General features: G+C 34.0%; 1 pseudogene; it reads left to right on the top strand.

The window, feature by feature from the left end:
• The first annotated feature begins 870 nt into the window (after positions 1-870).
• LOC143676035 (AP-1 complex-associated regulatory protein-like) lies at positions 871-3,561 on the top strand (annotated as a pseudogene).
• The last annotated feature ends 23,513 nt before the right edge of the window (positions 3,562-27,074 follow it).

Below are 27,074 nucleotides of genomic sequence, written 5' to 3'. Positions count from 1 at the left end.
GGCTTGCCCTGGTACGCATCCTTAGTAGGGAAAGAAGGAACTTCCTAAATTTCCTTAATCAAATGAACTCATGCTCAAATGATTCTTAGTTTAGTTACATTAGAATGGATAAGGGGAATATTGGAGGAATACCACATCCTTGTTCTTTAGGAAAGTGAGGCTGCAAAGAACAGAATAGAAGCTGAACTTCATGAGGTTTTGTTTTTCCCCAGCATTTTATTTAACCAGACTCTGTTCAATTCCAACGAAGGAAATATGGGCTGGGAACAACAAAATGAAAAAAATCAGATCACCGTTAATTTAAAATTTCCTTTAAAATCCTGGACACATGGCTTATACAGGTTATAATTCGCTCACAACTTCAGTTTTGCAAAACTATCTTTTGTTTTTTTCTTTCTAGGTTAGCTCTAGCTGTAGATCTGTATATAAGGACTGTATTCCTCTTTTTTATCTCTGTTGGACTTAGAAAAGAATTAAGTTATTGCCATTAGTGTCTAACTTAGAATTTACATAGTATTATTCTTAACCACTTGAATAGGGTTCTCTACCAAAGAACAATTAAAAGACATACCTGGATAAATGCACTTTTTGCAACTGAATGCGACTGGCTATTTTAAACCCTAAATTGCTCTGAAATATATAAAAAAGGGAGGTCATTCTTTTCATTGCTAGACAAACTTCCTCAAAAAACAGAGTAACCGGTTCCCAGCTGGGGCCTGCGAGGTGCGAGCGGCCATGAGGACCGCGAGGGAGTCCAGACCCCGCACGCAGTCCGGCTCTCCTCCCTCCCACGACGGCGGCATCTCGACGACCGCTGGAGTAACCGCAGCCTTTGTTCCCCGCGCCTGGTCCTTCCTGTCGCCTCAGCCCCTGTCGCCGCCGCGCTCCGGCCGGCTCGCCCTCGGCCCGGGTATCCCTCTCAGGCTTGTGCCGCGCGAATGCGGCTGCCGGGCCTGGGTTTGGGCTTTGCGCGGGAGTTGGAGGAGGAGCGGCGGCGTCTGGGCGGCATGCGATGGGGAACTGCTGCTGGACGCAGTGCTTTGGGATCCTCCGCTAAGAAGCCGGGCGGCTGCAGCGAGTAGGAGGCGGCGGAGGGTCCGAGTATTTTAGAACATGCTCAAGAGGTGAGCACTTAACAATAGAGTTTGAGAATCTAGTAGAAAGTATGAAGGGGAAAGCCCAGGAAGCAGTCAACGGAATAAATTTCATAGGGGCAAGCTCCAAGATTGAGGGCTCAGCCTGTTGTATTGGTTGTCCCCACTGCTTGCAAGAATATCAGGAATTCCCCAGATGGGCCCCTTACTGAGGAAGAAATTGTTGACCTAAGAGAGAGGCATTATGATTCTATTGCCGAAAAACAGAAAAATCTTGATATGAAAATTCAAAAAGAGTTAGCCTTACAAGAAGAGAAGTTAAGACTAGAAGAAGCAAAGCAGCTTTATACGCTGCACAGCATGAAGCAGCCCTGGCAGCAAAGCAGCGAAAGCTCTTGGAGCAAGAAAAGCAGAGGGCTATGCAGCGGTACCATCCTTCCAGCAATGGAGAAGAATATCAGAGTTCTGGCCCAGAAGATGACTTTGAACCTTGTTTGAGAAATGTGAAGTCACAGTATGAAGTTTATCGAAGTAGTAGACTCTCATCAGATGCTACAGTTCTGACCCCAAATACAGAAAGCAGTTGTGACTTAGTGACCAAAACTAAATCAACTAGTGGAAATGATGACAGCACATCCTTAGACCTAGAGTGGGAAGATGAAGAAGGAATGAATAGAATGCTTCCAATGAGAGAACGTTCCAAAACAGAGGAAGATATTCTCTGGGCAGCACTTAAGTACAGCAGCAAGAAGACTGGAAGTAATCCTACCTCAGCCTCTGATGATTCCAATGGGCTGGAGTGGGAGAATGATTTTGTTAGTGCTGAAATGGATGATAATGGCAATTCTGAGTATTCCGGATTTGTAAATCCTGTATTAGAACTGTCTGATTCTGTCATAAAGCATTCTGCTACAGATCAACAGAATCGATAGGGTAAAATTGTGTGATCCCGTTTATTACCAAATGTTAAAAATCAACCAGAATGTATAAATGGTTGTGCCAAGCCTTTTTGTAAAGGGGAGGTAAGAAACCATTTTGTAAATGTTTATTAGAAGGGAATAGGAATAATAGGATATATCTGAATTGCTTCAGAATTAAGTGCAATTTCATCATCTGCCTTCTGCATTTCAAGAAAAAAGAAATCATTGCCATGCTACTGAATAAGTTTATTTTAATTACCTGTTTTCTTCATAGCATTCTTTAGATTTTCACTCTTTAAAATAATTTTATTAATGTCACTGGGAATGCTTTATTAAGTCTATTTCAGGATCTAAATGTGAAAATATTAATGCATTTTTTTTTTACTTCTCATTGGATATGAAGGGAGCATGAAGAGGGATTGCCAGATTCAGATATAGAATATTGTTTCCTTTTTCAGAATTACTTATTTCTATGACTTATTAGAAATTTATTGCTTAGTAGTAAGCATAATTAATTTGAGTAGATGTCCCCAAAGGAATGCTAAAGTATTCAGTTTCTTTCAATACTTATTGTATATCCTAGTTTGATAATATTGTTTGAATGTGAACAAAGGGTAATATGATAAAAATAGTCCTTCAGGGTTTGGACATTTAAAGTTGGTAATAATCAAAAGTAATATTTAAGAAAATATATATTTGATTTTCACTTCATTTTACATTGTCACTGTAAATGAATATTGGCTTAAGTTAATTGACATTAAATTTCTTGATGTCATTTAAAAAAAATTCTACATTTCCAATCTTAAATGAGAAAGATTTTACCCAGAACATATTCTCTGTGCATGATTTATTAGGGAAGCAAAACTAAAAAGACATAATACGGGTACGGGTATTTCAAAGTAAATAAAATGATTTCTGTTATGGAAGGATCAATTGATATTAAGCTTTTCTTTGCCTTGTAGTACACGGTGTTTTAACAGGATGGAACTAATTATGTCAATATACGTAGTTACATTTTATGATATACAATAGCTAGCTCTTCTTTTCCCTAAAATTTATGTATCAATTTAAAAGGCAAAACACTCCCTGACATAATTGCTTTACTTGATTTTGTTGAGGATTGAGTAAAATTATAGTAAACAGACGGTTTTTCACTTTTTTCCATAGTGTTTTTTTATTTTCTTTTTCTTGCAACAATGATAGTGCATGTTCTTAAAAACATAGGAAGGTCCAGATATAAATAGTAAAATAAAAGTTCTTGCTGTACTTAAAAAAAAATCATGTGGCCCTTTCAATATTTGAACTGCAAGGCAAGGACATCTGTAGTTTCATTTCTTTTTTTTAATGTCATAGAAATAAATGACACTTTGACTAAATATATAAACATAATACATCAGATAATGCTATTATTTATGTCTGTTTTGACATAATTTAAGTTGTAACTATGTCATTGGAAATATTTTAAAGGTAATTTACATTCACATTGCCTGTGTATGCTTTTTAAAGTTTGTATACGTCAAATGTATATTTTTGGTTGACATAAGCTTACTATTGAAATTTTTCTTGGCATTTTGTTCATAAAGAATTTTTTGAAGGAATGGTAACTTCTCAAGGATTGTGAATAAACACATTTTTACATTAAAAAAAAACAGTAACCAATTTGCACTAGAAACTGTTGATAAGTTAAATTATTCAAAGTCTAATGGCATAATTAATTACTTCTCAGAGTACTAAGAAGAAGTAAACTAAAATCTATTGTTCTTGAAAGTAGAATTGAGTGAAGGAGAAAGACAAATCAATATAAAAATAAATAGAAACTTATAATATGTTAGATATTATGAAAGACTAGACTGCCTGAAAGAGAATTCTAAGGGGGAGCTACTGGTTCGACTTTTAACAAAAACATTGCAAAGAAATTTATATCTTAGTGTGAATTTGTTAAGTTAATATTTGCTGCTTAGGACCAAATAATGATCTAGCAACTTCTATTTCAAACTTTGGGTAGGAGGTTTATGAAGCTAGACCAAACCAGCTCTATTTTGATGGGGCGGGGAGAGAAATGAAGAGCAACTCTGGAGGCCCTGGGGTTTGGGGGAGATTTGACTGAAGCCCCTGAACAGAGAGCAGACAAGACACTATGTGAAGATCCCAGAGAAGAATGATACATTTAATATTAAGGGCTTCCTTCGAGAGTGCCATATCTTGTAATAATGAATCTTTGGTGATTTTGCTTTATGGAGTGGTTATAATTCTATAATCAAGCCAGAGTATTCCCTCAGCAGCACAGTGTTAAAGCTGGAGGGAGTGTTTAAAATTATTCAAGCCAATCCACTCATTTCATAGATGAAGAAACCTAGACTTAGAGAGGCCAGTCATTGACCCAAAGTTTTGTGGGCTGTGGATATCAAAGCTCCTGCTCCATCAGGTGTATGTGATTTTTAGTTTGTAGATTTTTGGTCCATTCATTTACAACTGAAGTTTTTTAATACAATCTTAACAAGAGGGAAGAGTATGACTTGATATGTGTCATCTGTTAAGCAATTTCCAGGAAGTTTATGAGTAAATCTTATGTGCAGTAATGAGTGACAATCACAATGCCAGCAACACCTATACACCAAGCAAATGACTTTCTTAAGTCAATCTTAGCTTAGGGCTTCTTATTAGTTTTCTTTGCAAAGGAGCTTTCAGAGAAACATTTTTATATTTCCCCATGTAAGCACCACCCACTAATGTTAATGACCTGTGAAATAGCTTAAAGGTGTGGAACTAGAGGGATAAAAGAAGAGTCTGATAATTTCAGACTAACTAAATGGACTGGATTCAGGCATTTTCATCTATAGACTTCATACAATTCACAAGGCCACTACCTAATCTGCTGTAGCTACAGAAATGCATGTTTCTTAGATTTGAATCAGATATCTGGAATAAATATTTTTCTTCAGTCCTTAGAATTACAGAATTCCTAAAACTTTTAGCCTGAGATGAAAACTTTTCTCCCAGGGGTAGTGTTGTTAGGCAGCAAACTCTCACTTCTTCATGTCTTCAGAAAAGGAGTCCTTGAGACCACGTCGGGCCACACCTGGGTGGAAGACGGGTGTCGGGGAACCTAGTCCTTCTCTTATGATTTGCCTCTAGGAAGTTTTGGGAAAGTCTGTTTAAATCAAAACTCGTAAAATAAGCCTTGATAACCTTGAAAGTACAAATACAATTTCATGAAGCAGAGGGCTTGACAGAATCAGATGATCAGAATGGAAAATTAACTGTAGACCAAGAAAGTAGTAATGCTATCTGAACAAGTCACTTCAATTACCATTTAAAAATAATAGGTTTTGAAATACGGTACTTGCGGAAAAGTCTAAGCAACCATTTAGGGGCTATAAAACTGACAAGCACTATTTAGAAGTCAGAAATATGCTTTTTATTAACGTGAGGACTAACGGTACAAATTGTTTTGATAAGCTTTTACTTATTTGGTTGTGAGTCTTTGTTTAAGCTGTCATTTTGAACTTCTAGTAATTTAGCGTGATAATTTTATGCCACAAATGAAAAAAATTAAGCTTATTGGGCAGGCCATGGTAGTTCAGTAGGCAAAGTTCTGGCCTGCCATGCCAGAGACCTGGGCTCTATTCCTGGTGCCTGCCCGTGCAAAAAAAAAAAAAAAAAAAAAATTAAGCTTATCAATGAAGAAGATCCTGTGCTTAAGCATTTCATATTAGAAGAAAGTAGGGATAACTGCTTGAGATAATGGAAAAATCAGAGCAATATGATTACGATTAAAATGCAAATTTTAGGAAAGAACTGAATATCTTCTTTCTTTAACAAATAGAAAGATTAGAAGGCATATTAATTAAATTAAAAGGCATATATATGTATATATATATATATATATATATATATAAAGACACATGTAAGACATTATTAACTTGTGGAAATGTCTAAGGCAAACAGTTATAAATTAACTTTTATATTGTTAGTTTCAGAATTAAGATTCATTGTATTTCTGATTATATAAAGGTGCATCCTTATTATAAAATATACACAAACATATATAGAAAAGTAAAAGAAAGAGAATAGAAAAATCAACAGAATCCCACCATTCTAAAAAAACATCTTTCATATTTTGGTGTTCATCCTTTTATGCATCTCTTTATGGATATATGCCATCATACAAATAAACAATTTTAACCCATACATTTAAAAACAGCTTTAATTATGCATATGAATTAGAGGTAAATCAGTATTAATTACATTGAAATAAAACATAGTCCCATGCAATATATAAATATATATATATATATAGATTAACTTGTAATAAATTATATTAAAAAATAAGTTTGTATGTGTCTGTTTTCTTCTGAAATATCCTGAAGTATGACTAAAAGAGCAATGAAGTCATTTGCCATATGATTCCCAGGAACACAGAAAAAGATAATCTTCCTTATTCACCAGTTTCTGAAAATATTCTTGTATTAGAATTTCATACCCATATTATAAAATTATGATGGATATAAGAAAAAATCCTACTTCAAATACTTTAATCTTGTCAAAGTTTGGTGATAAATAGGATTATTGAAATGGTAATCTTGTATTATGAAAGTTTTCATAAGGAAAAAGAAAGAATGGCTGTCATCTGAAAATAAAATTAAATATCTTGACTGAAGGTAGGTAAAGAGGCCTGTGAGTTGGAGATAAAATATTCTCACTTAAAACATTTTACAACCTGACAGGTATTATCTTGGGATACTTTACTTCGATTAATTTTCATTTCAGTTTGATCCACTATGGGAAATACATGGTCAAATTAATAAATTTCAATATTATTTGTATTGCAATTACCATTTCTTGTAGAATATTTATTCAGTTTGAAAAATAATAAATATTTTTATTTATAAAGAAAGGGGCTTTTCTACCCCTTTCCCCAACACATTAATATTTTAGCATGTATATTAATGAAGAAACATATTTTAAAGACAGACTAGGCAAGTTCATGCCCAGAATGTTAATAAATTTGATATATTAACCTGAAAGAACTCCCTTTACTGTGCATGTCCTTATAACTTTATCATAGCTGTGAACTTCTGTGGGGAAGGAACCATGTCTCCCACTTACTGTCATCATTAATACACATATAGTTACTGTCCTCATTCATGTACATATTTATATATTTATAACAGCATCTGATCATAGATAAATGATCCTGAAATATTTATTTTTTTGATTTTTTGTTACTGCCAATTAAATATTTGTTTGTCTAAAGGAGAAAAGAGAACAAGTGATCCATCAGGTATAAAATGATATTAAACTTATGAAGGAATGAAACAAGAAAGTGGGAGAATTCTTTGACAGCTTCCAATTATGTATCAGGTTTTCAGAAATTTGCTTTTGTAGTTAGGATTCATAAATAACCATCATTTTTTTCAAAGTGATGGCTAACTTCAAGTTTGTACTTGACCGAGAAATGCTTTTATATTTATAACCAAAGGATCAAAAGTTTACAACCATTTTCATTGAGTAAATAATTATTGAGCAGTAGTTTTGTAATGGACATTGTGCTAGGAGAATGGAGATAGTAAGAACTATACAGCCAGAACTCAGTCCAGCCTTTTATCTTGTAGAAGAGAAAAGTAATGGTAACAATTGAGGTGTTAAAAACTATAATGGTAGTAAAGGAACCCCAAAAAGGACTAATTACAGATATTCTCATCCAGCAAGCTTAGGAAAGACTATATACCTATGTATTAGGCAGGTATATAGTATAATTATACTTGGGCTTTTTAGCTTAAGCCCAAGATCTTATGACTGGATTACAATATTTTTCCTATTAAAAAGAGGAAGAATAGTAATGAACACTTTTGAATGTTCACTGTGCACAAGACCCTATTTTGTCTCTATATTTTTTAGATGTCCCAAATAACACATCTAAGAAATTTTAAAAAGGAAAAAACAGGTAAAATTAGCCTAAATATATTGTATTTAACCTCATTTGTGCAATATAGCCTCAATATTTAATCACAATTTTTTAAATATTGAGAAATTTAAAAATTTTTTCATGCTAAGTCCTTGAAGGCCTCTGTGTATTGCACACTTAATGGCACATCTCATTTTGATGATATATTTTTATCATAAATATTTTATCTGTATTTAGATTTTATACAATTTCCAGTTGAAAAAGTCAATTCACAAACTAAAATTGTTTCAAACTTATTTAAAGGTTGGCCAATAAATGAATCAAGTATCTGTCTTTAAATTTAAGTTTAATTAAAAGGAAATAAAATAAAAGTTCAGTTCCTCAGGCATATTAGCCACGCAACTGGTCAAGAGTCACATGCCACTAATGGCTACCATGTTGAACATTGCTGATTTAGACTGAAATGTGAGAACAAAATGTTGTCTTTTTAATTCCTAATAAGCTGATCTTTCTTATTAGCTATGCCCTCCCTTTGTGGATAGCAGAAAAATATTTTTTAAATCCTAAATATTGAGAGATCTTTTTTTCCTAATTTAGGTAGCTTAAATTATATTTAACATACTCCTCAATTAGTAAATACTCAAACATTCAGATTCCAGCCTCCTATTCTGTTTTATTTTAAAATAGCATCTGGCTATGTGAACTCATAGCTAAGTTGGGAAGGAGGGAGTATGGTGATTTCAGATCTACTTGCTTTAGCATAGCCTACAAAATTTTGTTGTTTCATTGCAATTTTCATTCAATTTGAAATATTTCCTAACTTTATTTGTGATTCTGTTTAATGTAAGGTTATTGAGAATTGTGTTGCTTGCTTTCCACATATTTGAGGATATTCTAGATAGTTTAGTCTCCTGGCTTCAAAAGGAAATATCATGCAATGGGTAGGCTTAAATAAGTCAGAATTCATTGGTGCATGGTTTTGAGCTAAGGAGTAGTACAAATTAAGGTGTTATCAAGGTTTCTTCCAGAAGACTGCGGCATTCTAGGGCTGGCTGATGGTGATCCTTGGACTTTGGCTTTTCTGCCATATGACAATACAAATGCATTCTCTCCTGGTTCTCTCTTCCAGGTTTTGTTGACTTCCAGCTTTTGGGTACTCCCTCCATTTTCTTTCTTTCTGTGGTCTTCACTGCAAAGCCTTCAGTAATAGTATTAAGACCCATCCTTATTCCACTGGGCCACACCTTAACTGAGGTAACCTCTTCAAAGGGTCCTGTTTACAAAAGTTCACACCCACAGAATGGATTATGTTTAAGAACATATTTGCTAGCAATTGCTGAGAGATTAACACTGAAATCATAATTACAATTACGGGATTTGTCTATATTTTCATTCAGGTTTCTCAATGTCTGCCTCCAGAAATTTTGAAACTGTAATTTGGTAAATGTATGTCTTGGTTGTGGGTCTATTTTCTTGGCCTTGTTTGCATATGTATGTTTTGTAATTTTTTTTAATGTATAATACCACATACACTTTGTGCCAGTTCAAAGTTATTATGTTCCCAAGAAAAGCTGTGTCCTTTAATCTTCATTCAGTATTAGTGGGTGAGACCTTTCTGATTGTTTCCATGGAGCTGTGACCCACCCAATTGTGGGGGGCAACTTTTGATTAGATGGTCTTCCACGGAGGTTTGTCTCCACCTATCCAAGTTGAGATTGCTTACTGGAGCCCTTTAAGAGGGAATCATTTTGGAAAAAGCTTTAGAGCCACCAGAGCCCCAAGAGCCACCAGAATGGACAGAGCCCTAGGGAAACCATTGAAGAAGCCTTATAAAATGAGGAGAAAAGGCTAGCAGACATCAGCATGTGCCGTCCCAGTTGTGAGAGAAACCTTGAACTTCATCAGCCTTTCTTGTGTGAAGGTAACCTTTTGTTGGTGTTCTAATTTGGACATTTTCATGGCCTTCGAACAGTATACTTACAGCTTAATAAATTCCCCTTTTTAAAAGCCATTCTGTTTCAGGTATATTGCATTCCAGCACCTTACAGACTAAAATACCTTTTGATAGCTGCTGTTTTGTATATGAAAGAACTGGGATGAGTCTCTGGGAAGAACCACTTTCACCTTTCTTTCTCCTCCCACCCTTTTTGACATTAGATTTTGCCACACTCGGTGAAGACGTGTGGGAAAGTTGGCAGGTTAGTAAAGACTTGTTCTACGGCTGGAGCTCCTGGGAACAAATCTGACCTGCCAGCCCACACAAGGATATTGAAAATGCATTACAAATTTGGCTACTTTCTTTTTACTTAGTCTATTCTGACTCTTCCTTCTTGTGCAGTTCCTCTGGTCATGAAAGTAGCAATAAATCACTTCTGAATTTCTGGAATTTAATTCATTTTAGGTGTCCTGTGCTTTCCAAATTTTTTTAAGTATTATTTTAATAGTTTCTATGATTTGTCTTTATTTTTTGGCTAAGAGTAATGATCTATTGCAACTTTTACAATTGAACCAGAAGCAGAGATCCTCCAACTTTCTCACTAAACAGTTAAGGAAACTGAAAGTTGCAGAGTTAGACCAACTTGCCAATATTGTTTTGAGGAGGTTGAACAAGGATTAAACCAAAATAGTGATTTCTTGACTCGACTAAAATAAAACCTTGAAATGGTTGGTGAGTTAAAAATTTGTGGAATATATTACCTGCAGGCTTAACTGTAGAATACATCACAAAGAAATTTAGCATTTGAACTAATTAAATCCAAATTTGGCATTCACGTTAGGATCTTTCTGATGGTACCTATACCTTATAATTTTTGGAGGTAAGGTAGGGCTTTAGATATTCTTCCACATCACTTCTCTACTAAATAATATTTCAGTGAAAGCAAATCTCAGATCACATATGCAAATTGTGTTAGCAAGCAAGCACACTAAAGCAATGATAAGCAACCTGTACTGTGAATTCATTGCAGTTCTAATTCATTCTACTTTTTGGTACTTCACAATCCTAATAACTTGCCTGTAAACCTTATTTGAATTAGTTATGACAGTATTCCAGCAGTAATATTCAGCTACCTAAATCAAAAGAAACATATCTAAAGACAGGAAAGGTAAGACTCCTAAATCTAGAGTAGCATTCCAAAACTATATTGCTTCAAACATTAGCCAGTGGTCACATATGGCTACTGAGCACATGAAATGTGGCTAGTGCATATTGAGATGTGCTATAGTTGTAAAACAGGCACTGGATTCCAAAGATTTAGTACAAATAAGAATTGCTTTAATAATTTGTATATTGATTATATGTGGTCATTTTGGATGCATTGAGTTAAATAAAATATATTATTAAATAAAATTCTACCTGTTCATGTTTGTTTTTCCTTAATATTTTTAGTAAAAAAAATTAAATCTACCTGTTTCCCTCACATTATATTTCTATCACGTAGCACTTCTCTAAAATAATTCACATCCATTTCCTCAGAAAGTATGATATTTAAATTATTTTTTTATTTTGAAAGGGCATAGTGTTTTTTTCTGTTTCAAATTATTTGACCAAATCTTTAGAGAAAATACATATTAATTTGCCAGATTGGTTTTACCATGAGAGACCTCAATTGTTTTCAGTTTTTCTCAGGGCAACTTCCTCACATATTCTAAGAAATAACTCTTTCTTGTGTCTTTCTAGACATTCTTGTGTCCTAACTGTAAACCTGTAAACTCAAAATCACCTATGAGAACGTTCCAAGAACTTCCACTAACCAAATTTTACATAGTTAACTCAGCCTCTATGAACCTCAGTTGCTACAACTATAAACTGAACTTTTTCTACTAAATAACTAGCTCCCTCGCTCATGTGAGAAGACCACTTCTCACATGTAATCACTCACTGCAATTAATTTAATATTATATATATATCGTTTCTTATTCCCCTTCTCATCTCTAAAAATTTAAATTTCTCCATCTTATTTATGCACCATGTGTAAACTATTAACAAACAAAACAGAGCACCATACGCATTCACGGCAATTCCTCTTAAGTTTTCATTTCACATTCACCTTTTTTTTTTTTTCTAATTTCAGCACTTCTTAGATATCTGACTTCAGTTCCTCTACTTGAGCACAGCTTCTTTTTCTTTGGATTTGCTCAACCATAAGACTTCCTTTTAAATCAGCTGTCTCTGACTTTCCACTAAATTCTTGAATCATGTTATATAGTTGAAAACTTTGAGTCACTCAATGATTTGCTTGTGAGACTTCTTTCTCCTCCAGCCATAGATCTGGAATTTCACCAGATGCCATGTCCTAACACTACAACTCCCAAGGTGTCATGTAGAGAAATATTCAGTTTTGTACTGTTTTTTTTTTTTGAACACCTAAGTGGGTGGCAATCAACATTAAAAAATAATAAAATAGATAATAATATATGTATAGTTACAGTATATAAATATTTCAGATTACAATATAAAACATATTCCTTAGTCAAGCTTACAACCAAAACAGTTTTGAAATCCCTGCTTCACACCAATGGTTGAGCCTTAGTGCTTGCACATGACTGAGAGCAGTTTTTTGCTCAGTAGTTTTTATCAGAAACACACTTTGCCTCTGACACTCAGCCTGCATGCTTTATCTGTGGTACTGCCTTGGGAAAGGCTCATCTATTTTATTCATAAAATGTATTTAAACCAAATAGTGGCCAGATTCAGCAAGTATTACGCTGAACTCTTAGCAAGCTAGTTTTCTTCAAAGGTTTTTCTACTGGACCTCTATAGGTTTGTCATGCCGGTAGGTCTTTCTCGGTCCATTCCCTCTGGACTCAATTAAGTTATTTTATACTAAAAGTTTTTCTTCTTTCTAGCAGAGTTCAATAGGTTACTGAAACACACTTCATACTTCTAAGCACCGGGTTTATGACAACCTTCTGCAGTTTGTGGATGTATTGTGAGCAAAACAGCCATATTCTATTTGCAAGAATGAGCAAGGCTTTCATTTTAATTCCTTTTTTTATGTTTGCGGCATTCCTCATAACTATTAATAAGGTACTAGAAGATTAAATATTAAACAGTATTCCTGATGGTTAAAATATCACAGAGTTGTGTAGTTGATTTCCAAATCTGTGGGCTGACAAATTTATTTTTCCTGACTCCAAATATCACAGAATTTAAAGTAACTGAATAATTTAGAATAGCATATGTTTAAGTATGGAACAAGTGATGAAACATTACGATTATGTCCATACCTAAGCTTATGTACCAGAGTCTCCTAGTAATTTATTTTTATTCCCAGTGTTATCTTCATATCACAACTATGTAATCATTTCTTGCCATTAAACTCTGGATCATTTCAAGATCTGTTGGGACCACTAGTGAGTTTTTTGTTTTTGTAGGATTTTGTCAATCTGTGAAGAATAATTGTTTTACATATCCACATGATCCTCATTTCTGTAATTTTTAAAAGTCATAGTAGTTCACACTTATTTGCCATTTAATTCAAAATGGCGTGGCATTTAAATGTAAGTAATTAAATGAGAAATGATCTTGTTCTCTGAGGATTATAAATGATGTGACAAACAATATCCTAAAATGACTATTCTAGGAATATAAAAAGCCTATATCCTAGAATAATTATACCAAAAAGATCATCATTAGAGATATTTTAAGGTAATTTGCTATAGATTAATAATTAAAGTAGCAAAATTAATTTGTTCAACAGAATATATGTGATATGGATATCGGTCTCAGGGCTGGAGACAGTCATAAATAAAAAAGAATATTTGCATATTGAACTTATATTCTAGTGAATTAACAGCAATGCATAAAAGTTCCCTCATCTGGCTTGACACAAAGTGCTTTAATAGTTGCTTTCATTTAATCCTTGCAACATTTTTGAGATAGGTATTGCTAACTGTGGTATGAAGAAACTGAAGAGAAAGATAAACATATCTAAAGTTATGTACCTAATAAAGAGAATCCAGGTGAAAAGTCACTCTATTTACAGCAGTGACAATCCCCCCACACCAGGCTGTGGGCTGTTTCTCACACTAGTGTTCTCCTTTTTCCACATGAATCCAGATTACAATGATTGCAGCCTGAAAGAGTACACACCCAGAATAGTGTCTCTCTATGCAGTGCTAAAGGTAGGAACAAAACAAAAGAAAGTTTATGGGGGGGGGGGGAGCTCCAGAAAAGGTGCCAATTCCCCTAATCATTGTTCAAGATAGTGCTTTAAACTCTGAGTCAAACTTTTACTCTCCCCCAATGATGTGCCTTCAGCGGGTCCTAGAAATACATAACTTGATTTCTTCAGGTCCTTCAAAAACAAAGAGATTGGATTTTTCCAGTAAAAATGACAGACTGAATATGGGTATTTATGAGATCCTGGAGGATATGTCTTTCATACCAAATATATAATCTCAGAGAGAGGAAAATACTTGTTTTATGCAAATTGGATCCATTTTAGGAGTGCTGGCTGTATGTTAGGCCTGTAGAGGAACCATTCAAAATGGGAACAGAAGGTAAAGAATTTAGGAGAAAGTCTGGCATGCAAAATACAGTATGTTAGAATAGAGAATATGGTAAATGAAATATTCAAATATCCAGAAAACAATTAAAGAAATGTATGGGAAAATAAGTAAATTAAAATAAGACATTTGCAACTAGGCTCTACACTGAACAGCAACACTAAGGATAAGGAATGAAAGGGATAGTTAAAGAGCTAAATCGTCACTTTCAATAAAAGCAAATTTATGAAAAGTGATTTTGTATTAAAAAGAAATTCAATATGTATAAATTTGATAAATCTATAAAAATAATATCTGTTTTTAAAATAAATACATAGGTAACATAAAAAATTCAAGCCAAAGGTTAAGTGCAGTTGGCGCTGGTGAACCAGAATGGTGAGAAATGATGGGAAAAAATACTACCACATTATTTTTATTTTTTTGCATGGGCAGGCACCAGGAATCGAACCCGGGCCTCCAGCATGGCAGGCGAGAACTCTGCCCGCTGAGCCACCGTGGCCCACCCACTATCATATTATTTTTAATGATAAATCATTGCATATTAATGAAGTTCTTAATATTACCTTTGTATCAGAATATCAATTTTATAAAAATTTAAAAAGGAATTTTTTCTATTTAAATAAACTGACTCATCAAAATTGATGTAAAACTTTGTGACAAGTTAAAAATATAACCTATTTTCCCAGATTCTCAAGTCATTGATTATTTTGCTTTGAGTAGATCAGTCAAAGAAATTGTTTTAGTTTGCTAGAGCTGCTATAACAAATACCACAGAATGGTCTGATTCAAAGAAGAGAAATTGATTGTCTCACAGTTTTGGGAACCAGAAATCCAAAAACAAGGCATTGTCAAGGTCATACTTTCTTCAAAGTCTGTGACATTCTGTTGGTGGCTTGCTGACAATCTCTTGACTCAAGCTCTGCTTCTGACATGTGGACTTCTGTTTCCTGCCTCCTCCTACCCATGTGTTCTAGTTTGCTAGCTGCTGGAATGCAACACACAAGAGACTGATTGGCTTTTAATAAAAGAGGATTTACTTCATTAGCTCTTCAGAGGAAAGGCAGGTAACTTTCATCTGAGGTTCTTTCTTACATGGGAAGGCTCAGGGTGATCTCTACTGGCCTCTGGGTTCCAACAACTTTCCCTGGGGTGATTCCTTTCTGCATCTCCAAAGGCCTGGGTTAAGCTGCAAGTGCTGAGATGAGGAATGCCGAGCTGCTTGGGCTGTGCTACGTTGAGCTCTCTCATTTAAGCACCAGCCAATTAAGTCAAACATCATTCATTGCAGCAGACACGCCTCCTAGCCTTCTGCAGATGTAAATCAGCAACAGATGAGGTTCACATACCACTGGCTCATATTCACAGCAACAGAACTAGGTGCCTTCACCTGGCCAAATTGACAACTGAATCTAACTACCACACCATGTGTCCAATTTCCTCTGCTTTTAAGGTGTCCAGGTATATTGGATTAAGTCTCACTCTGATTTGGTTTGGCCTCATTTTAAAGAAGATCCTATTTACAAATTTTCATCCTCCAGTCTGGGGATGAGAACTTGGACATGTCTTTGTGGGGGATTCAATGTTATGATTCAATCCGTATCAAAGATATTTAGCAAGTACCTCTGATCCATCTTCAATATTTGGCACTACAGATGCAAAGTTGAAAATGATATCATCCATGATTGATGTGTCATAGGAGAAATAGATTCTGAGAATTCCAATGTAAACAGGGAGGTCAGCATAGTTGGTGCATTCAAGGTGCTATTGCTTGAGGTGAAAGACAGTTACCTAAAGGGAGGCTGGCAATATTTGGGATTATCTAGAAGAGAGGGTGGAACTCAGGTGGAGGGAACCACACCAAGGAGGAGAGGAATATCAGCATAATGCAAAAGTTTGTGTTTGCGAAAACTGCAAGTATTTAATAACAAGTGGAGAATAAGTTGAAAAGTGGTAAAGTTGGAAGGTTAGAAATTATTAAGTATTTTCCTACCAATGAGAAAGACTATCTATGTAACTAATATACATTGCAGATGATGTTACTGGTTTATTCAATTTGATTTTTCCATATGAACTCATCAGCTAAAGATACACCTAACAAGCCCAACTGCTTGAAGTAAAACACTTAAGGCAAAGCTAGAAAATGGTGGTTAAGAATATGGGATTTGGACACCATGCTAATATAATATTGGAGCAAATTTCATAATATCTTTTTTAATCTTATGGACTGATAAAAGAAATTTTACTTTTATTTGTTTAATAGGATTACAATATGATTTACTTGAGATAATATCTGAGAAGTGGTTAAGGAAGAATCTGGCAAATGGGATATTCTCAAAAGAATTCATTGTTGTTGTGCTTCTTCAATTGTGGGCATGATTAAATCCGACTCCCTCTCTGTCTCTTACTGGCTAATAGGGACAAAAACTGGGTTTAGTGCAATTTAAAAAGTCAGACTCCAAAAAATAAAATAATAAAAATTTTAAAAAGGGTGGGCCATGGTGCCTCGGCAGACAGGGTTCTTGCCTGCCACGCCAGAGACCTGGCTTCAATTCCCAGTGCCTGCCCATGCAAAAAAAACATTCCACTTAAAAATTAAAATACTACTATATTAAAAGTAATATATTTTCCTATATGCTCTTTTGCAGTGTGTAATCTTATGAAACTGCAATACAACTTGGAAATGTAAGCAAAATTGAAATTTTATATTATTCTTGGCTTTTATAATGTATGAAAACTTATAGCATCCAAAATAGGCAAAGTGTAGCAATGCTAAGAATCATTTTTGCTAGACAAGATTTTTTTTATATCAGACATTATTTCAGAAGTACTATTTTGAACAGGGTAGAAAAAGTCTGACAAACATCTTTTATAACATCATGTACCCTCTAGATATCCTTACTCACTAACGCACAAAAACATTTGTATTGCACATTTCATTTGTACTGTATGTTTCTGTCCTTTAAAAGACATTTTTTTCCCTTTAGGTAATATTGTTGATGATCAGGATTTGTCTTTTTAATTGAATGATATACATAGATGAAATATAGTCAATTCTCCTAATCACTTTTAGCTTCTTTTGAAGCCTTCTACGTACTGATGTCACAGTGAATTTAAGCAGTAGATGGATGTGAATGCTGTGATTTCTCAGTAGGACAGCTGCTCTTTAGTTCTTAACATCCCAGTGCGTGCATCTTTCAAAGCACCTTTCAAGACAGTTCACAGCTGGATAACACTTTGTAGGTACAGCAAAAATAAATCTACAACCAAGGGAATGAAGCAAGAACTCAATGGCCTTGATATTTTCTCAGTTTTTCTAATTTTTACCAGAATGTAATGCTAAAAAAGCAGCAGCCATAGAGAAGAAAACAAAAAAGTTGAAAACTGCAAGTTTTATGCAATAGTGTATAACACCAGAGTACACATTTTGGAATCACAAGCACCTAGGTTTTCATCCAGTTTTAGTTATTTACAGATTATGGATGTTTTGGCAAGATACCCTCTTTCTGCCTCAAATTCTGCATCCCAACTTTTTAAAAGGCTAGTAATGCTCATTTTATAGAATATCTGTAATGGTAACATGGCATAGTGGATGTAAAGAATTCAGCAGAGCTTTGACTCCCCGATAACTCCAACTCCTGCAACCCTATACAAACACATTTGATACTCTCGGCCTAAGGGATATAATCAAGGAATGCACAAAAAGCATGGTTTTGATTGTTATCTTTTTAGTTCAATATAACTGATTACAAAAAATAAATCTTTCTGAGCTCCTACCTCGTATGGAAATGAATAACTACATGGCCCAGACCCTTAAAGAACTTTGGTCTAATGTGGAGAGAGAAACACATGTCAACTGTGTGAAACACTGTGGAAAACACTATGGTGGATTTTCACAAGGCAATAAAGCCTAACTAGGGATGGGGACCAGCTTCATGATGCAAGATATGAGTGAAGTTTGCAAAGTTCATTGATGTAGCACCTGAGCAAGGTGAATACTGTAAAATGAAGTAATTATGGCAAGGCAAGAGGTTGACTGAGTAGAAGCTATATCAGAAAATCTTGCCTGTCACAGGGAGATTATGTTTTACATGGTGCATGGGGTGGAACCACTGAAAGGAAATTCAGATGATGGAGACACCCATTCTTAGAGACTCAGGAGTGTTAAACCTGTTAGTTAGCTCAAGACCACGACTTCTAACATTACAGAGTACTTCTGTCAAAAATGTTATGAATCCTTGTGCATAAGTTTTCTAAATACTGCTGGAACACAATATACCAGAGACAGAATGACTTTTAAAAAGGGAATTTATTTAGTTGCAAGTTTATAGTTCTAAGGCTATAAAAATATACAAACCAAGGTATCTATAGAAAGATACCTTGGTTCAGGAGAGGCCAGTAGGTCCAGAACACCTCTGTCAGCTGGGAAGGCATGTTGCTGGCATCTATTGGGTTTTTTGGTTTCTGGTTTCAAACAGCTTCCCTGGGGTCATTTACTTTCTTTATCTCCAAATGTCTGAGTCTCCTGATGGCTCTATCAGCTCTGCTGCTTATGAGGTTTCTCCAAAATGTTTCCTCTTTTAATGGACTCCAGTACACTCATCAGGACATACCTTAAATGGGCAGCATCACATCCCATCTAATCAAAAGGCCACCACCGCAATTGGGTGTGTCATAAGTCATGAAAACAATCCAATCAGAAGTGTTTCACCCTACAATATTGAATCAGGCTTCAATGAGCAAAGTTTTTCTGGGGTACATGACAGTTTTAAATCAGTACATCTTGGAAATTAAATCCTCTAAATTTGAAACTTCATTACTTCAAACTATCTTTCACTCCTATTCTCTATGTCACTTTCTTTTTTCAACTGGATAAATAGTCACGTTAGTCAAAAGGATCACCAGTGATTTTTCCGTAGATTTCTGAGACTAATGTCTAGATTCTTCTGTGCATTGCCCCCTCTACCCTGCTATATGCCTCTGCTTCTGCGTCCCTTGTTTATCTGAAGCAATGGTTGACTGTGATGACATACCTCAAGAATCAGAGGCTGAGCTGCAAATCTTCTCTTAGGTTGTGGAATTTCCCCAATTCCTGTGAAAAAGGGGACTTCAATGAAGTTGTGATAATCATATGCAAGCTAAGAAGTCCTTCCTTTAAGACATCTTTTAATTAGCAAATAGCAATAATCTATAATCACTATTTCACATGCAAATTCTTATAAAACAGCTAAAAATAAAGGGAAAAAATGAGGAATGACATTTACTCAGTACTAACTATATTCAAGATGCTTACTACATTTAATTCTAACTATCCATGAGACAATTATTATTATCTGTCTTTGACACATGAAACAACTGAGGCTAACGGCTAAATGCCACCTACTGTTTAGTGGCAAACAATGCTTAAAACCAAGCTGATCACTAGCCACAAAGCCCATGCTTGTTTCAGTATACTGCACTACCTGTCAGTTTTCATTTAATACATTTGGAGGCATTTTTTCAACAAACAGGAAATTTTCTGGCTAACTCTGAAAGAACAAAATTAGCAATAAGTAAGAAAACTTCATTTGAAAAGTTTTCCAGTTTTCTTTTAACAAACGGATATCATTAATATTTTCATTAAACTAACCAGTTACCTTTAAAAATTAATGTACAATAGCAATTTTAAAAAAAGGGATCATATTTTAAATATATTTTAAGTAGTGTGTGTTATCTCTTTAAAGAGAACATACATCTTCTTGTATGGGGAAATAGGGAAAATTAATTGTTTCTTGTCAAATTCTCAACTACTGAACTATGAACAATTAGTGACACATGCTATTCCTCTTATTTCAAACCATTATACTATTCTTCCCTGCTTTGTGACAGTATCAAAAGGGAGTCAAGATATTGTTATGGCAAGAATTCTTTGAAGGTATGAAAATTTGACCAAAATAAAAGCTCCAAAAAGGAGAGTATAATTTTAAGTGAAGATAGTTATATACCACCAGATGTTTATAGTTCATTGATTGAATCCCAAAATAGGAAGAAATAATTGCTACATATCTAACACAGATGTAATGTTCTTTCTGCCAGTGTTGGACAAGATGAAAGGTCATGTGAATTAGCTCAAATATAAGCTCTAAGATTTTACCATGTTTCTTTCTTTCCTTCTCTTTTGTTTGTTGCTGAATGGAAAAAAGATAAATGCAAATAGGAACTATTTGCATCTATATATTTATTATGTTATTCCTGATTGATTTTTTAACTTTTACATATTTATGTGATTATCTATTTTCATAACTATGTAGTTAAAAACTTTTTACTTAGAAATATACAATAATATAATGAAAAAGGATCTTTAAAAATTTAAATAAAATAATATTTGGAAATTAAAATGTCCTTTATGGTGATTTTTTTTTCATATTGATAGTTAATGTGGTACTGATTTTACTATAATGTTGAAATAATATTATATGATTTATCTTTATTATTTTATCTCATCATATATCCTAATAATGTTGATTCAAATTTCAATGTTAAATGCCAAAATAACTTATCTTCAATTTTCTTATAGCAATAGATAATATGCTTTTAGCTTTCTTCTATAAGACATAATCTTATAGAATTGCTATAAGAAATTGTTTTCAATTGTAGGAAAAAAACCTTTCTTGGTGGTGATTTTATCATGCAAATTTTTGTAAGAACAAAGGTATCATATAAAAAAAAACTGATATAGCTATTCCCTCATTTTTCAAGTTTGCTTTGTAAATTGACTGGCTTATCACTGAAATGTTTCCAAGTGTTTTGTTTGTTTAAGTCTAAAAGTCAATGCTTTTCAAAGTGTGGTTCAGATACACTTAAAGACTGTGTAACCACTTCAAAGGGTCATGGAGTTAAAACAATTTTCAGAATAGTACTAAAATACGATTTGTCTTTTTCACCTTCATGCTTTCATATGTATATACTAAAGTTTTTGAAAGGGTATATGGCATATTATAGATTGAATGCAGAAGAAGTGAAAATGTAGCTATCTTCTTTTAAGCCAGATATTAAAGATAATTGTAACAATGTAAAAGCAGCATTTTCAACTTTTGTGTTCTGAAAAATACAGTTTTTATAAAACAGTTTAAAAATGTTACTTATGTTAATATGTAGTGAATTAATATATGTTCTAGTTTACTGGTTGCCAGAACGCAACATACCAGAAACAGAACAGCTTTTAAAAGGGACAATTTACTAAATTGCAAGTTTAAAGTTCAAAGGCTGTGAAAATGTCTCAATTAAAACAAGTCTATAAAAATGTCCAAATTAAGGCACCAACAAGAGGTTACCTTTACTCAAGAAGTTCTGGTTTTCTCTCTCAACTGGAAAGACAAATGGTGAACATGGCGGCTTCTGCTAGCTTTCTCTCCAGGATTCTTGTTTCATGAAGCTCTTCCAGGAGCCTTTTCCTTCTTTTTCTCCAAAAGTCTATGCCTGTCTGGGTTCCTGTGGTTCTTGTGGCTCTGTGGCTCTCTCCAAAATGTTTCCTCTTTTAAAGGATTCAAGTAAACTAATCAAGAACCACCTGGCGGGCGGGCCGCGGTGGCTCAGCGGGCAAAGTGCTTGCCTGCTATGCCGGAGGACCTCGGTTCGATTCCCGGCCCCAGCCCATGTAACAAAAACGGAGAAACAGAATACAATAAAACAAGAAAATGTTTAAAAATGTTTCCCTTTAAAAAAAAAAAAAAAAAAAAAAAGAACCACCTGGCATGGGATGAGTCACATCTTCTATTCAAGGGTCAGTACCCACAACTGGGCGTGTCATATCTCCGTGGAGATAATCTAATCAAGTTTCAAACCTACCGTGTGGAATAGGGATAAAAAAAAAACCATGACTGTCTCCACAAGATGGATCAGGATTAAAACATGGCTTTTTTAGGGCGCATAATCCTTTCAAACTGGCACAATATATAAATACATAACAAGCATTTTAAAATGTTCTCCATTTAAGTTCTTAATATAATAAATATTGGTAGATACGAATAATATAGGTTTTTGAGATCTTTGACCGTTTTTAAAACTGTAAGGTGATCCTGAGATAAAAAGTTTAAGAAACACTACTTTAATCTATTAGTAAGGTTGCTTTTCACATGAAGGGAAAAGTGTTTGTTCTCTCAAAACTCAAAGACAAATTTGTTTTATTAGATATATTTTCCAATTTATTAATTTTAAAATAATAAACTGGTTTGTAAAATCTATTTTACACATAGAGCATCTCTCAGTTTGGACTAGCCACCTTCCAAGAACTGAATAGCCACTTGTGGTCAGTGACTGCCATAATAACATATCAGTTATTATATCATATTATATCATATTACATTATATTATATTATATCATATCATATCATATCATATCATATCATATCATATCATATCATATCATGGTTCATCCATGTTGTCACATACATCAGGACTTCATTCTTTTTTATGGTGGATAATATTTCATTATATATATATACCACATTTTATTTATCTATATATCAGTTGATGGACACTGGGTTGCTTCCATCTTTTGGCAGCTGGGTATAATGTTGCTATGATCAATGTTGTGCGAAAATCTATTTGAATCCCTACTTTCAATTCATTTAAATAGATACCTAAGAGTTGGATTGCCAGGTCATACGTTAGTTATATACACAGCTTTCTAAGGAACCTCCAAATTCCCTTCCACAGCAGCTGCAGCATTTCACATTGCCACCAGCAATGAATGAGTGTTCTTATTTTTCCGCATCCTCTCCAATACTTGTTTTCTGTTTTTAGGTTTTTTTTTTTTTTAAATAACAGCCATTCTAAAGGGTATAAAATGGTATCTCATTTTGGTTTTGATATGCATTTCCCTAACGGCTAATGATGCTGAGCTTCTTTCTATGTTTTTTTCTGGCCATTTGCTTATCTCTTTTGGAGAGAAGCCTCTTCATATCTTGTGTCCATTTTTCAATTCGGTTGTTTCTCTTTGCTTGTTGTTGAAATGAAGGATTTCTTTATATATTCATGATATTAGGTATTTATCAATTTTGTGATTTCCAAATATTTCTCTCATTTTACTTTCATTATAAATTCCTTTGAGGAACAAAATTTTTAATTTTGATATGATTCCATTTATCCTTTTGTTGTTGTTGTTGTTGTTGTTGCTTGTGCTTCTGGGTTTAAAATATAAGGAACCATTCCTTAACACAAGGTCATGAAAATGCTTTCCTACCTATTTGACTAGGAGTTTGATAGTTCTATGTCAAGGTCTTCAATCCATTTTGAGTTGATAATTGTGTATGCTGTGAGGTAGGGTCCTCTTTCTTTTTGTACAAATGGAGAGCCAGTTTTCCCAACCCATTTGTTGAAGAGACTGTTCTTTTCCAGTTTTGGTGGTCTTTGACATCTTGTCAAAAATCAGTTGACAATAATGTGAGGGTTGCTTTTTGAGATCACAATTGTATTCCATTGTTGTATATGTCTGTTCTTGCACCAGTACCATGCTGTTTTTATTATCATGACTTTGTTTTTAAGATTGGAAGGGTAAGTTCTGCAAATTCATTGTTCATTTCCAATACGGTTTTAGTTAGTTGAGGCTCCTTAAAATTCCTCATAAATTTGATGATTTTTAAAAAAATTTCTGCAAATTGAAAATTTTGCAATTTGCAGTTGTTGGAATTTTGATTGGGATTGCATTGAATCTATAAATGACTTTGGGAAGTATGGACATCTAACAATAATTAGTCTTCCAATCTATGTACACGGAAGGTCTTTCCATTTGCTTAATCTTCTTTAATTTCTTTTAGCAGCGCATTTTAGTTTTCTGTGTAAAGTCCTTTACATCTTTGGTTTATTCATAGATGTTTAAATCTGTTAGTTGCTATTGTGAATGGAATATTTTTTACTTGATTTATTCTTCTGAATGATCATTGCGTATGTGTAGAAACACTAATGATTTTGGGGTGTTGTAACCCATCCCTTTGCTGAATTCTTTTATGAGGTCTTCAAGTTTTATTGTGTGCTTTTCCAGGATTCTCTGTATATAAGATTTTATCATCTTCAAATAGGGAAATTTTTACTTCTTTCTTTCCAGGTTAGATGCCTTTTATTGCTTTCTATTGTCTAATTGCTCTTGCAAGAATTTCCAGTATAATGTTGAATGACAGTTGTGAAATGGGCATGCTTTTTTTTTTTTTATTCCTATCTTAGAGGGAAAACTTTCAGTCTTTTGCCATTAAGTAGAATGTAACCTGTGGGATTATCATGTATGCCCTTTCTCGTGTTGAAGGAGTTTCCTTCTATTCCTGATGTTATACGTTTTCTTTTATTAATAAGTGGCACTAGATTTTGTCAAATGCTTTTTCTGCATCAATTGAGGTGATAAAGTGTTATTTGCCTTCCTTCTGTTAATGTGGTGTATTACACTAATTGGTTTTCTTATTTTGAGCCAACCTTACATACATGGACTGAATCCCACTTGTTTGTGGTATGTAATTCTTTTAATAGACTATTAGATTTACTTTTTTTTGCATTCTGTTGAGGATTTTTGCATGTATATTCATAAGAACTATTGGTCTGTAATTTTCTTTGCTTGTAGTATTTTTATTTGACTTTGGTATGAGAGTGATGCCGACATCCAACAATGAGTTAGGGAGTGTTTCCTTGTCTTCAATTTTTTTGAAGAGTTTGAGCCGAATTGCAGTTAAGTCTTTTTGGAATATTTGTTTAGAATTATCCTGTGAAGCCATATGACCCCAGGCTTTCCTTTTTAGGAATTATTACTGATTCAATCTCTTTACCAGTAATTGATTTATATAGATCTTCTATTTCTTCTGGAGTCAATGTAGGTAGTTTGAATGTCTCTAAGAATTTTTCTGTTTCATAGTTTATGTAATTTATTTGCATACATTTGTTCATGGTATCCTCTTATACTCCTTTTTATTTCAGCAGGGTCAGTAGTAATATGGCCTGTTCATTTCTGATTTTTATTACTTGTATCCTCTATTGTTTTTTTTGTCAGTCTAGCTATAAGTTAGTCAATTTCGCTGATATTTTCAAAGAACCAACAAAATTACACTTTTTATATTTGTTTTCTATTTCATTTATGCTGCTCTAATCTTTATTTCCTTCCTTCTTCTCCCTTTGGGTTTACTTTGCTTTTTCTTGTCCTTCCAATTTTGATGCTAGATTTCTGATTTGAAGTCTTTATTCTTGTTTAATATAAGCATTTAGAGGTAAAATTTCCCTCTCAATACTGCCTTTGTTGCATCCCATAAATTTTGGTATGTTTTACCTTTATTTTAATTTGCCTCAAGATATTTCCTGATTTCACTTCTGAAATTCTCTCTAACTTATTGGTTGTTTAAGAGTTTGCTGTTTAATTTACATGCATTTTCAAATTTTTCATTTCTCCCTCTGTTGTTGATTTCTAACTTCAGTTTGCTGTGGTCAGAGGATATATACTTTATTATTCAGTATTTTTGAATTTATTGAGACTTATATGACACGACATATAATCTATCCTAGAGAATGACCCATGTGTGTTCAAGAACAATGTGCATTCTGTTTTTGTTGTGTGCAGTGTTATATATATGTTTCTAAGTTCTAGATGGCTTAGTGTATCTTTCAAGTCCTATACTTCCATAGTGATCTTCAAACTACATGTTTTATCCATTATTGAGAGTGGTGCATTAAGTTCTTCTATTATTAATGTAAGACTGCCAGTTTCTCCATTCAGATCTGTCAGTATTTGTTTCATATATTTTGGGGCTTTACGATTAGGTGCATATATATAATTATGGTTGTTACATCCTCCTATTAAATTGTCCCATTTATCAATATAAAATAATCATCTTTGTCCCTTGTAACAAGTATTTGACTCAAAGTTTATTTTATCCAACATTGGTATAGCTGTGCCAGCTCTCTTTGGTTACTACCTGTATTGTATATTTTTCCATCCTTCCACCCACGCACTATTTATATCTTTGACTTTAAGATAAGTCTCTTGCAGATAGCATATAGTAGCATCATGCTTTCTAATCATTCAGCCAATCTTGGCCTATCAACTGGAGAATTTAAGCCATTTACATTTAAAACCACTGATAATATGGACTTTCTTCTGCCATTTTGCTATTTAGCCCTTCTAAGTCTTATACCATTTTGTCCCTTAGTTCCATTAGACCCTATTTTTATATTTGTTTGCTTTTATTGTATTTTACCACTGTGAATGCCTCCTTATATCCATCTGAATATACACATATATAATTTTGTGTATGTTCCTTGTAGTTTACCAGGGTGCTGAAATGTAATATCCTGAATATATAACAATCATATTTGGTTTGATACCATGTTACCTTCCATAGTATGCACATATTCTTTTCCTATACCCCTTTTGCCCAACCATATTTTTGTACTTGTTACAACTTATACCTTTGTACATTGAATATCCAAAACCTAGCTTTATCATTACTTGTCATACATTTGCATTTTACCACCTGTAGGAAGTAAGAAGTGGACTTACATACCAAATAATACAATACAATAATATTGACATTTATAATTACCCAAATGGTTGCCCCTACAGCAGGTCTTTATTTTTTTATACTGCTTTGAACCACTGTCTAATGTCCCTTTGCTTCCAACTGAAGAATTCCC

The sequence above is a fragment of the Tamandua tetradactyla genome, chromosome 3 (genome assembly GCF_023851605.1).
Source record: "Tamandua tetradactyla isolate mTamTet1 chromosome 3, mTamTet1.pri, whole genome shotgun sequence".
Taxonomy (NCBI): Eukaryota; Metazoa; Chordata; class Mammalia; order Pilosa; family Myrmecophagidae; genus Tamandua; species Tamandua tetradactyla.
The sequence above is the reverse complement of the archived record's forward strand: the minus strand, read 5'-3'. Positions and strand labels throughout refer to the sequence as shown.